This window comes from Lontra canadensis, unplaced genomic scaffold, assembly GCF_010015895.1.
Source record: "Lontra canadensis isolate GAN:19392208 unplaced genomic scaffold, GSC_riverotter_1.0 scaffold80, whole genome shotgun sequence".
Classification (NCBI taxonomy): domain Eukaryota; kingdom Metazoa; phylum Chordata; class Mammalia; order Carnivora; family Mustelidae; genus Lontra; species Lontra canadensis.
In genome coordinates, this window is record NW_022631074.1 from 5828922 (window position 1) to 5841994 (window position 13073).

A 13073-nucleotide genomic window follows, 5' to 3' on the forward strand; every position below is an offset into this window, starting at 1 on the left:
GCTTTCTGAAAACATACAGTCAATTAACAAGCAAAGAAGTGCTACGCCCCCTTCTTTGAAGTGTCACCTCAAAGTGTCAGCTCATATAGGCTCTATCTATATCCTCATTTCGCCCCCTCAAAGTCTCCTAATTACCATATCCCAAAGTTCTACTCTACCCATCAACAGTTCTGACACTCAACCCATCCACAGGCCCTATTTTACCCATGACCTTATCCCTCATCCTCTTATCTGGTCAAAATCGTAACTTCCATTGGGCTAAATTCTCCATGTCTGTGTTCAGTGTGCACATCACAGGCAAAATAATCATTAATATGCCATTTAAATTGGGGTTGCCTTATTTCATCTTAAGAAAGCTTAAATTCATAATTACATTATATATAAAAAACTTCAAAACCAAAAGAGATTTTGTCAATCACTTAACCCAGACCCCTAATTTTATTTGTCTGTACTTGCCTTTTTGCTGGACATCTAAGCATGGCTCAATTAGTCAAACAGCTCAGCTCATGACAAAGTCTAGTTGTCCGTGAAAGATATTCACATATATTATTTTATTCTTCCTTCATTCCTGATATCACTCCTGTCCCCCTCTTTTCTCAATGGCTGCCCACTATAGTACCTGTCACTGAATATCTTTGTATCTTTGAAAACACAATAGAATTCTGTGGCATTTAAATGTACATAAAACTATGGGTTTATGTTGTTTCTTTTTTCATTCAGTACTGTTTGTAAGGTATAGGATGTTGCTATAAATATATCTTAGCCATTCCTTTTAGCAATGGAATAATATTCCATGGTCTATATCACCATTTTTACATAGTTATTCCCCTGATGACAGACAAGTAGGTGTTCTCCATCTGTCTGCTTTAATAAACATGTGTATGATTATCACTCATATAAGACAATTTGAGAGTGAATATTTACAAATGGACTTTTTTTTTAAGGTGTGAATAGGATTTAGGGGAACCACAAAGGTTATTTTAATAGTCCAGGGTTAAAAGCAGAGAGATCTACAATCCCTAGGTTTAAAAGCTTAAGTGCAGAGAGTGGTTGCTAAAACCTGAAAAAAGATGACCATGTTGAAGACCACCTCCCAAGAGGAGCACTGACCTTGGGTAGAGGAACACAGTAGCTCAAGCCACTGTCTCACATCTCTGAGGCTCTATTTTTCTTCATTCTTTTTTCTCTCTGTTCCTCAGACTAAATAATCTCCACCGACCTATCTTGAAGGTTCTGCTTCTTCCTTCTGCCAGCTCAAATCTGCTGTTGAGGTCTCTAGTGAAATTTTCATTTCAGTTATTATAGAACTTCCACTTACTTTTTAACAATTTTTTTTAACAATTTCTATCTCTTGACTGATATTCTCTATTTGGTAAGACATCGCTCTCATGCATTCCCTTAGTTCTTTAGGCATGGTTTTCTTTAGTTTTTTAATGTATTAGGAATAGTTGATAAGAGAGTTTTTTCCGGTAATACCAATCTCTGGACTTCCTCAAGGACAATTCTATTCTACTACCTGCATTTTCTTTCCTCCAGCATATGCCTGCACGTTCTTGTTTCTTGCAACTCCTGTGATATGTTTTTATTGAAATCTAAATACTTTTTTTTTTTAAGATTTTATTTATTTATTTGACAGAGATCACAAGTAGGTGGAGAGGCAGACAGAGAAGGAAGCAGGCTCCCCGCTGAGCAGAGAACCAGATGCAGGGCTAGATCCCAGGATTCTGGGATCATGACCTGAGCTGAAGGCAGAGGCTTTAATCCTGAGCCACCCAGGCACCGCTGAAGTCTAGAAACTTTAAATAATATAATGAGGAATTCAGATTCCACTCTCCCTCAATGTGCTACAGTTATCATTTGTTGTTGTTGATGCTGCTGTTTGTCTAGTTAGTGACGGACTTGAACAAATTTTGTCAACTATGTACTTTTTGTCACAAGTAGCCACTGAAGTCTCCACTATATTATTTTAGTGGTCAGCCAGTGACTAAACAGAGATTTCCTTAAATGTCCTGAAGCATTTCACCATGGGACTGTATTTGTGTGATGTGGCACATTTTCAGTGATCCCCCTGGCAGTCAAAATTCTGCTTCAACATTTACTCTCTCCTTGCACAGAGTTTCAAGATCCACTGAAGATGGGAGATCAAAGGCCTTTTGTCTTTTCTTGGACACACACGTAGCCTTGTCTTTGAATGTGTGTATAGCCTTATAGACTCCCAAGTTTATAGACTTCCAAGTTGAAGCCCTCCCCTGTCGTCCCAGTAGCCAGATTTCCTTTTATGTGTTTTGGTCACCTTCCTGCTGATCTCAACTGTTATCACCACTTTAAGCAGCTTCATAGTTAAAACTCTTTCTCTAGAATCTGTCCAGATTTTGTAAATAGTTCCTCTCCCACTTGTCCATTGGATTAAATTTTAGATGTGGTTAAATGAGCTTGATTTTTGCCTGAGGATTTATGCTTTAGAGATCTTGGTTAAAAACTCCTCTCCCAACCCAAATGCAAAGAGTTAGTTTCCAAATATTTCTGTTGTTAGCTTCATTCCATTTATTGATTTATGTATATGTTTTAATCCTCTTAACATTCATCATTGTATACAGTTAGAGGTAGAGGCCTATATTAGTTTTTATTGCTATTATAACAAACTATCACTAACTTAAAGACGTAAAATAATATAGACTTATGCTCTTAGAGGTTTGAAGAACAGAACTCTGAAATGGGTTTCACTGGGCAAAAATCAAGATGCCAGCAAAGCTGTGTTCATACTGGAGGCTTTAGAGGAGAATTCATTTCCTTGCCTTTTCAGTTTCTAGAGTTGCATTTCTTACATTCTTTAGTTCATGGTCCCTTTCTCCACCAATAAAGCCAGTAACATAACATCTTAAGTTTCTCTGCTTCCATTTTCACATCATCTTTTCTTTTATAAGGACACTTTCTATTACATCAGACCCATTGAATAATCCAAATTAGTCTCCTCATCTCAAAATCCTGAAGGTATGCAAAGCATCCTTTGACTCAAAGGTAATATTCATAGGTTCTGTGGATTAGGACTCAGACATCTTTTGGTGATACACCAAAGTATCCTGCCTTATTTTACTCTATATGTGAGCCAGTTTTCTTAATGCCATTTATCAATCTTCCCCACCCCAGTTGGTTTATATGGCCAATTTCATCGAAAACAGGGTATCTCATAATACACAGCTTTATTTTTGAGGAATCTAGTCTAGTAGTTCTCAATTAGAGGCAATTTCACTTCCCAGAGAACATTTGGAAACATATGAAGAATATTTTGCTTGTCAAGACCAGGGTAGGCTGGGTGGGGTGTGACGGGGTCCTAGTGGAATCTGTTAAGTAGAAGCCTAAACATCTTACAATGCACACAACAGCACTAGCCCCATCCCACCAACAATTTGGCTCAAAATATAAATAATAATGAGGTTGACAAACCCTGCTCTAATCTGTTCCAATGGTCTGCATGCTTATGGCTGCCTCAGTACCACATTATTTTTATTGCTATGCATTTGTATAGTATATCTTCATATCATTTAAGATGCAGGCTCCCTCTCTTTAAGAAAAAAAAAATAGGTTGTAATAGATAAAAATTATAATAAGTCTCTCAAAATAAACTGCTGGAATTTTATTTGGAATTGCATATTGGTTTTTGTAGATTAAAATTGGAAGAATAAACATTTTTACGATGTTAATGATGAGAGACAATTCTAGCTGGCCTTGAAGAATCCGTTTGTGCCCTCTATCACTAGCTTATCAGAGAACTGGCAGAGCCTTCGGCTGATGTCAGTATTCTTGGCAGGCAAGGCTCTTCCCACGACCCTTGTCTACAGACCTTGGCCTTCCATGTGCATAGTCCTCAGGGTTGCTCCTTGACTAGAAAATCCTTTGAATATAGTTCTTGTTATTTAGAAAAGCTAGGTATTCCCTATCCTTGTTAGGATAGACTGTAGATATGTAATAAGGTTTAGGGACAGAGCTCGTTCTTGCCCTTGGAGTGCACTCAATTGCACATCCAACTTATTGGCCACGGCAGGCGACTCTCTATGGGATCATTGGCCACGGTGTACACAGACTAACTATATACCCCACTGACTCTGTAGAATCATGAGGGTTTTGCGCAAGCTCTGAACTATGCTGCTGTACATTTTCCTCCAATAAACTTTGTATCATACTTGTACCACATGGCTCTAATAGTGTATGTCCATGACCTTCCTAAATAAACTCTTAAGTCACTCTCTCCATGAACAAGTTACATTTCTTTTTTTATTTCAAATATTCCTGCATGTCTTTTAAAACAGCGGATTTTTTTTTTTTTTATAAATTCTTGTTCTTTTCATTAAGTAAAGTCCTGGGTCTTTTACGTATTTTTATTGCTCATACAACTTTATTATATTTTTTAGTTAGTTTTGGCTAGTGTAGAGGAATGCTTAGCTCATATAGGTTATATTGTAGTCAATTTTGTTGAATTTTATATTTATAAAAAAGAATACATTACTAAATTTTTTGTGATCATATCATCTATAATAACAGTTTGCTTATTTGTCTACTAGAGATATTCATTGTACTTCTTCACATGCTTTGTATCTTAATGCATTAACCACAGACTTCAGACTCCACTACTACTTTGATAGTCCTGGTGATAATAGGTATCTTTCTCTTTATCCCCCCACCCCCTGCCCATCTTAATAATATGTTGAATGTTTCTTGATTATGATTCGTTTAGATTTATCACACAAAGGAAACACTATTATAGCTCTTGACACCCTAAGGGGAAAAGCAACAAACTGATTATTATAAACCAAAGAAGAATAAAGGTCCAGAGAGAACAAGTATTTAAAATAAGCCTATTATCATCAGACAAATAATGGAGAATCTTGAAAATAAAATCAAGAACAAAATGTCTTAAAGAAGAACCTACTAGGGGCACCTGGGTGGCTCAGTGGGTTAAAGCCTCTGCCTTCAGCTCAGGTTGTGGGTCCAGGGTCCTGGGATTGAGCCCCACATTGGGATCTTTGCTCAGCAGGGAGGCTGCTTCCTCCTCTCTCTCTGCCTGCTTCTGATCTCCGTCTGTCAAATAAATAAATAAAATCTTTTTAAAAAAACCTACGAGATGTATTCAGAATCAAATATAATATATGTAAAATAAATAATTTGAAAGGCAGGTTGAGTATGACAATGGATATACCTGAAGAATAAATCAATATGCAACACTTCACTAGGAACAGCAGCATAAGCTATCAATATAAGATTAAAAAATGGAAGAATATAAATGGAAAACTAACAAAAAGATAAGAGTACAGATGCCAACATCCTTTTTGATAGAGTCCAAATAGAACCAAAAACAGTAAACAAATGAAAAAATTGATTAGGAAGAAATAATTCAAGTAAAATATCTAACAAAATTCCTGAAGTTGAGAAAGATACTAAAAGGGATTATAAAGACCCAAATTACATAGATACCGTTTTAGAAAGAAGAAAAAGAACACTGGATAAATTATAATGCAATTTCAGGACATTTGAACTGGTCAAGGGAATCAATCAAGGAAGTAAAACCATTGTAACTATTTTTAAGAAAGTAATTTATTATAAAATTAGATAATAAACAATTGTGGAAGGATCCTGGAAGATAAGATCCAAAGAAAGAAGTTGAAGAATCAGAGAAGAGTCACTAACAAGCACCTTCATGAATGAATGACTCAAAGCTAGAGGAAAAATCTGGAATTTATGCATGTCCAGCTGCTAAACAGCGACTGCAAAATGGTCTGGTCTATAAGTCTATGAAAGGCTGTTGATTCTTTATGCTTATCCTGTGAATTCACTGCAAAGCATCTAGCAATGCACCTGTGATCACTGCATGGCAGCTGGGCAGCATTTGGAAAAGATACTTGGATCTAGAACATAACTAACATGGGGTTATTATTTTTAAACAAAAAAAAACTATACCCAATTACACTTTATTACAATTACACTCTATTATAATTACAATTATACACTTTATAGTAACTGTATATATCTCTCATTTAAATGAAGTAATGACTAAGGAAAGTATGCAGATAATGAATGTCACTTGAGTCAATCAGATTTCTCCAAGTGACAACCTAACAGATGGCAAAGGTCTGAATTACCAGTGCCTTTGAAAATGTATATATATTTTCAAGTTAATAATATATTCCCTCCTTTTTTCCTCCAATAGTACATCGTAGACTGAGACCCCTGGAAACAGATTCGGAGGCACAGTTTGTGCCTTTAAGAGATCTGGGAGATCCGCCTTTAAGGAAGTAAGGAAAGTGCATTAGAAAGAGGGAGAAGCTGACCCACAATGCGGTTGCAACCAGTATATCAGCTGATCTCATACTGAGCTAGAGTAAGAGTTGTCTCCAATCAAAGCTACATGGCCAGGGCTTTGTATGCCTGCTTTGGCCAGTTTTTAGCTGAGAATCTCTTTCTGGGTAGGAGTGCAACATCAGGTAGAGCTGTTCTCAGCAACTCAGCAACCAAGTGAAATTCTTATGAAAGATACATCCCTGAACCATCAGCAATCAACATTTCTAGCGACAGACCAGACAGACAGCTGAGTGGCTTTGACTGGGAAGAGTATCGACTCTAGCCCATTCCTTGGGTCACTGACAGCCACCTGCTTCTGGTAGTAATTTTGCTCCATTGGGGGTAGCTTCTTTAAGCTCTGTTGTTGTAGTTGACCTTGAAGCCATACGGTACTCAGTTATCCCCATTCTCTATCTGTGCCTAAGTCCCCTTCCTTCAGCTAATACCTCCCTTGGTCTGAGAATTTTTGGTGGAGTGACCCTCATCTCTGAGCAGTCTGAGCCCCTGGTTACGATGCCCATCTCAGATGATGGCCACTCTAGCAATGAGATCCTTAACACTGGTAACCTGCAGAATGTGGATAGCCCCTGACATCCTGTGATTGTACAATGGTTATAAATTTCACTGGCTATAAATTTGTATGCATACTGGTAGAGGGGCCCCACTTGTTTCTATATCATATCTAATACTTGAAAGAAACTAGGAAAATTATAAAAATAAGGGCCTGGAATTATGTGGATACTCCTGAACTGTGTTAATTTGTTGAAGAGAGATAATGAAGGCTGTCTATGATGATCAGTTAAAAAAAAAAATGAGAAAGTAATTTAAAAAAAAATGTCCCCACCATCCTTACCCAACTTTATCAACTTACTCCAGGCATAGAAACATCCTTTGGCCCTCAATGTTTTTAGAAACAGCGGATTTTTTTTTTTTATAAATTCTTGTTCTTTCAAGATCAATAAATAGAATAAATTCACTATCCCTTTGGAACTTAGTTTCTTCAGATTTCAATGCATCCACAGCTCTCCAATGCCTTTATTTTTCTTCTTTTTTTCTTGTATTTAAATTCAATTAATTAGCATATAGTGTATTATTAGTTTCAGAGGAAAAGTTCAGTGATTCATCAGTTGCATATAATTCTAAGTGCTCATTACATCAAGTGCCCTCCCTAATGCCTATCTCCCAGTTACCGTATTCTCCCATCCCTCTCCCCTCCACAACCCTCAGTTTGCTTCTTATAGTTGAGAGGTTCTTACGGTTTAAAGAAAAGCATGATATTTTTTTGTCTATCTAGGATTTCTTGTTATTACATAAATTTGGAAGTTTTAAAAATATTTCTACAATATTTCATTCCCCTCCACTTTAGTGTTGGCTGGTTTCAGAAACAAACTTTTGAATAAAATGTGGCAAAAATGTTAACGTGTTCCCAAAGACTGAAGCTTCTAGCTTGGGGAAGATACTCTCTCTGGCTCATTCTCTTGATCAGATCAGTTGCTTTGTGGGAGCTGGTTTCCATGGTTTAAGAATGTTCAGGGAGTGCAGACTGCAGTCAATAGCTTGCTGATGTACTTTCTTGAAAATGGACCCTCTACCACAAAAGCCTTAGATGGGTATAGGCCCAAGGGACTTGTCTGCAAGATCTTGAGATACCCTGGGTCAGAACTACTGAGCTAAACCACTTTTGGATTCCTGAGCCACACAAAGTATGTGGGATAATAATGTTTTAAGCTGCTAAGATTGGGAGTAACTTGTCATACAGCTCACGATAACTAATGCAACAGGACCAAAGATGATTCAAAGCCTTCTACATCCTAGAACAATATAGTACATCCTAACTTACTCTAGGCCATTCATCAGAATTTCACACACCCACATGGCTCGTTCTCAAATGTATGTCACTAGTCCAGAAATCTCAGACAAGCTTTCATACACTGTGATGTTTTCCATTTGTCCTATCTGCCAACTTCACTATCTGTCTCTCTGTAACCCTATTTATATTAGAGGGTTTGCTGGTAGCTTAATGTCCTGAGTGTATCTCTATCATTGCATTTAGCACTTTGTATAATTTCTAATATTTCTTTCCAAACTACCAAACAGTGAGATGCCTGAAGGGAGGAAGAGTATTCATCTTTGCATTCCCTTGGGCCTGCCACCTATGGGTCCCCAACACATTGCTGTTACTTAATGAATGGATAATTAATTAATAGTCATGATAGAGTCAGTCGCAAACTGTCTAAGACAACTGTGAATTGCAAAATGTGGTTTACTATAAATTAGAGTCACCAAGCATGGAAAAAATATGATAAACATTAATTGCATTTTTCATTTAGGCTGGTGTTGACTGAGCTTCAGTTTATTGTTCCAGAATTCCTCATCAGTGTTTATAAACCAACTCCCACAGGAAAAGGATCTTCAATGAAATAACTAAATCTAATATATGCCATCTAATAAAGAAAAGATGAAGGGAGGATTAAGATCATGTCTGAAAGGCCAGATGAGTATCTGTATCTGACTTACTGATTAACTTAGGCCAGAACTAATTTTTATCATCATGGTATTTGCTGAGCCTCTAGACACATGAGGTCTGTGGATTCCCCATAAGTAGTGCACTAATGCTTCTCAAATTCATGAACCATGTCCTTTCAACCTTGACACTAGTCTGAATAGAGCAAGGCCACAAGATATTTTCAGTTTCTAATCCCTTGTTATCAATTGTTCAAGTACTTTTGGCATTAAAAGAAGGGGGAATGCCACTCCTTTATCCCCTGCTGGTTATACCTCTCCTAAAGTCATAATCCTTGTCACAAAAATCGATTGAAGAGGGCATTGCTTTGATGAGGCTCTTTAACCTCAATCCTTTTACATACTGTTTGTAACTTGCACAGCCATACAATTATTCAGCTTCCCTTTCCTTTTATGGCATCTCTTTTCACACTTGCAAAGCTCCCCAAACTTATAATTCAGCTTCACTGGCATAAAAACAAAAAACCCTCCCAACTGTGGTTTAATATCATGCCACTGTTGGCCTTAATCTCCATCTAAAGCCCTCAAATATAAATTAGGCCTGTATTCATTGTATCCCAAAGAGCTTTCTTTTCTGAAACTAACTTTCACTGCCGCGGGGTCTCCCCAACAGTTCACAATGGCCATCTGGTTGGTTTGTGTTCCCAGATGGGCTCAGTCAGCACAGATTCCAGGGTCTAGGAAAAAGACATTTGGTAGCTGACTAAATTTAAAATTTACAATATTGAGACAGTCTGCATTTCCTTTTCTCTCAGCTTCACCATCACCTGCAAAAGTTATTTGTGCCTAATAGAAGCTGCCATCTTGGTTAAAAACTTTATAACAGTTTATGATTTCCTAATAAAAGAACACTTTGAGATGTCAAGAAATTATATTAAATGTGACAGTTTCCTTGACTTAAAAAAAAAATCTGTTACAAAAACATAAACGGATGCTTAAATTATTGTGAAATGGTAAGTTTGAACAATGTGCTCTCTCCTGTAATAGAAAAGTGGAAAAATGAAAAGATACATCGTGCATTCTCTTAAATAATAGAAGAAAATGCTTATTTAAGGCTTAAAACATGCCAGGCAAATGTCCTGAGTAATTTACCTATGTGAGCTTATTTAATCTTCATAATAACCATGTGAAATACTCACTGTTGTTTAAAAACAGAGAAGCATAAAGAAGGTAAATAATTTGTGCAAAGTGACACAGATATTGACAGAACTAAGATTTGAGCTGATGGCCTAGATGCAAAGTCCATGGTCCACTTTAGACTATCATGCAGTCTCCTCCACATTGTATCCTATATTCTCGATCAGACTACCCAGGTAGGTCCACGTTCCAACAGTTGATCTCTGTAAAGTCATTTCCTCTCCAGTTAACAGTCACAACTGGCAAGCAGTAAAGGACTTCTGATGTACGAGCCGAGGCAAGCCCAACACTTGGTGATCTCTGCTATCCACCACATCAGAGAAGTCCTGAACTTTGGTTGCCGATATTAACTTCTCTCGGGCTGAGGGATAAGACGGTTGGTCAGTTCAGCCTATGCAGCCTGAGGTTAAGCAAACAATTGCTCACTGCTCCACAGTAACATAACCCAAGTTCTCCCGCATTGGGTTCCTGGCTGCACCAAAAGCTTTCTCAAACTTTCAACACCGCAGACCACAAACATGTGTCTATGTCCAAGAACATATGTGTTTTAGATCAATTCAGAGTCAATGATTTCATGTCCATACCATTTAGGACATCATTTGGAGACTTGATAAAGTATGTGAGTAACAACTATGTTTCCATCAAAATACAAAAACACAGTTTAATGTCTGATATAAATCCTCTGCCCCCGTTAAGCCAGATCAGGAAAACGATGCATGATATGTTCAGGACTATAGGATTTAATGCCTTCTAAACACCAGGTGACCAAGAATTTAACTGAGAAACCCCATTTTTAGCTCTATCTGATAAGGTGCAAAATGGTGGGCTTTCTATAGAGGCTATAACCCACGAGAAAAAAAGTCAAAATATGTGACTGGGCTATACTTGCAGGGGTGACCAGCAACAGGGAGAATCATGCTTCAATCATGACCATGACCATGATAATTGAATTAAAAGGTGGAACTTTACGAGGAAGTGAAGTCTGGGGATTTGGGGATGGTCTGGGGCTACTAAATATAGTTATGTAAAGTTTAAGTCTAATTTGCCTGGATTCCAGAGAATGGAAGCAACAAGAAACATCTGGGTTACAATGGGAAACAAGTTAGGCTCTTGTTCCTCCCTCAATGCTAAAATCTTCCCAGGAAAATCGCAGGCCTTTCAGCCTACCTAAAGTTTCCATGATTCTCTTGCAAACGAGCATTATAAACAAAGGAAATTTCCATAGTATTTTTGGGCTCCCTAAACATTAACAAGAGAAGTTACAATGTATAAAATTCTTGCTCTTTTACAGAATACCCATAAATCTTTTTTTTTTTTTTTTTAAGTGTTCAAGGGCTTTATTGGGGCTGTTCTGAGCCCCTCACAGTGTTACAGGAGCCCATTGGTCTTGATTTTGGCTTAGCTCCCTGGGAGCTCAGAAGGGGCAGGCAGGACGACCAGCCTTTCTGGGAGGAGAGAAGGCCCTTCTCTGGAGCTAAGACCAGATGATGAAGCAGTGGGAGACTGAGGATGAGCAGGGCCTGCTGGGAGCTGGAAAGGGAATGGGGCTGCCTTCCGGAGTATGGAGATCACGGAGTGTTGGCTTTTTGGGGTGGGGGATGCAAATGGGAACAGGAGGCACTTGAAGTCAGGAAGAGCGGACAGGTGGTGTTTCGTGGGCACTGAACGTGTACACCACCCAGGGCACGAGGGCCAGGACCAGGCATGACCACAGGGTGTACTTGAGGAAATTGAAGATGTAGAAAAGGCTGATCTGAGGGCGGTGGCCCAGCCAGTCCAGGGGGCCCAGCAGCCCCATGGCCAGCACAAGGCAGGCTATCTTCTGGCCATGTCCCAAGTATGCCCAGCGTACCTGGGCATAGCAGGGAGAGTGCAGGGTGATGCCCAGACCCAGGGCAGCCCCCGAGTCGTGGCTCAGGGAGGCAAAGGGCCGGCTATCCACGTGCACCCACTCAGGCCGCTCACACCACTTGGAGGCCAGGCTGATGGACCAAGAAAGATCCAGGCCCAGTGTAAAGAGGGTCCAATAGATGAGGCTGGCACCCAGAAAGGGGCCAGTGAGGTCAATCCGTAGAAGCTTAGCTCCCGCTCCGTGGGCACACGGGGGGGGGGGGGGGGGTCATGAGCCAGCCCAGGACAGCACCAGTTATTAGGCCACCCAACACCTGGTGAGGGAAATGTGCTAAGAGGAAGATCCAGGACAGGCCGACCGCCCATAGGAAGGTGCAGTAAGCCAGGCTGGGTATCATCCTTACCCAGTGGCTGTGGGTCCCGTGGCCAGCTGGGAAGAGATGGCCGTCATGATGGGCCAGAGGGCGGCTCCTGTGATCATGCAGTGTCCAGAAGGGCTGCCTGGACCAGTTTCACAAGAAGAAGGGAACTGGTGAACCTGGGCTGGGGCCTGGCTGTAGTACCCAGACTCATGGACCCACCAAAAGGGCCTGTCTCCAAACAGAAACCGTTTCCTCCAGTGCTCTTCCCGGGCCTTCCTTTCTACTGGGCAGCGCAGGGGACAAATTTTTGCGAAGGCGTTTCCGCAGAGCCCCACGTGGCCGCAGTTGCCGGCACGTAGGCATTGGGCGCAGAGGCGGCTGTCGCTGCTGTTCCGGGTCAAAGGAAGGACTGACTTACGGGTCGGCGACGCGCCCGGGGTTCTCGCTTTGCTGCTGCGAGATGGATGTGTTATCACCAACATGTGGATTCATTCCATACCAGACCTCTTTTCTCCAGTACCGCTACCCTCCAGAGATATTCTGAGATTTCATGAAGAGAAGGTTACAGGCTCTGCTTCATCCGCGGAGCCAGGCATCGCCGGTCAGCGCTGAAGCGGGACTCAGATTCCCCTTTATTTCCTCTTCCCTTTTCCATGGCTCCCCATCCATAAATCTTTTAATGTAAATCAGTATTTGATATCCAGCCAGGACTAAATTACACTAATATTCTCAAAAATATGCATATTAGCATTTATATTATTGCTAATCTTACATATCAGTATGAATATAAATATTAAATTTCAACCACTAAAACTACTATATAAACCCTAAACAAGTAACAATAAAAGGTTTTAAATGAGAATTTGG

General features: G+C 39.8%; 1 pseudogene; it reads right to left on the reverse strand.

The window, feature by feature from the left end:
* Positions 1–11472: 11472 nt before the first annotated feature.
* Positions 11473–12688, reverse strand: LOC116882048 (annotated as a pseudogene).
* Positions 12689–13073: the final 385 nt, after the last annotated feature.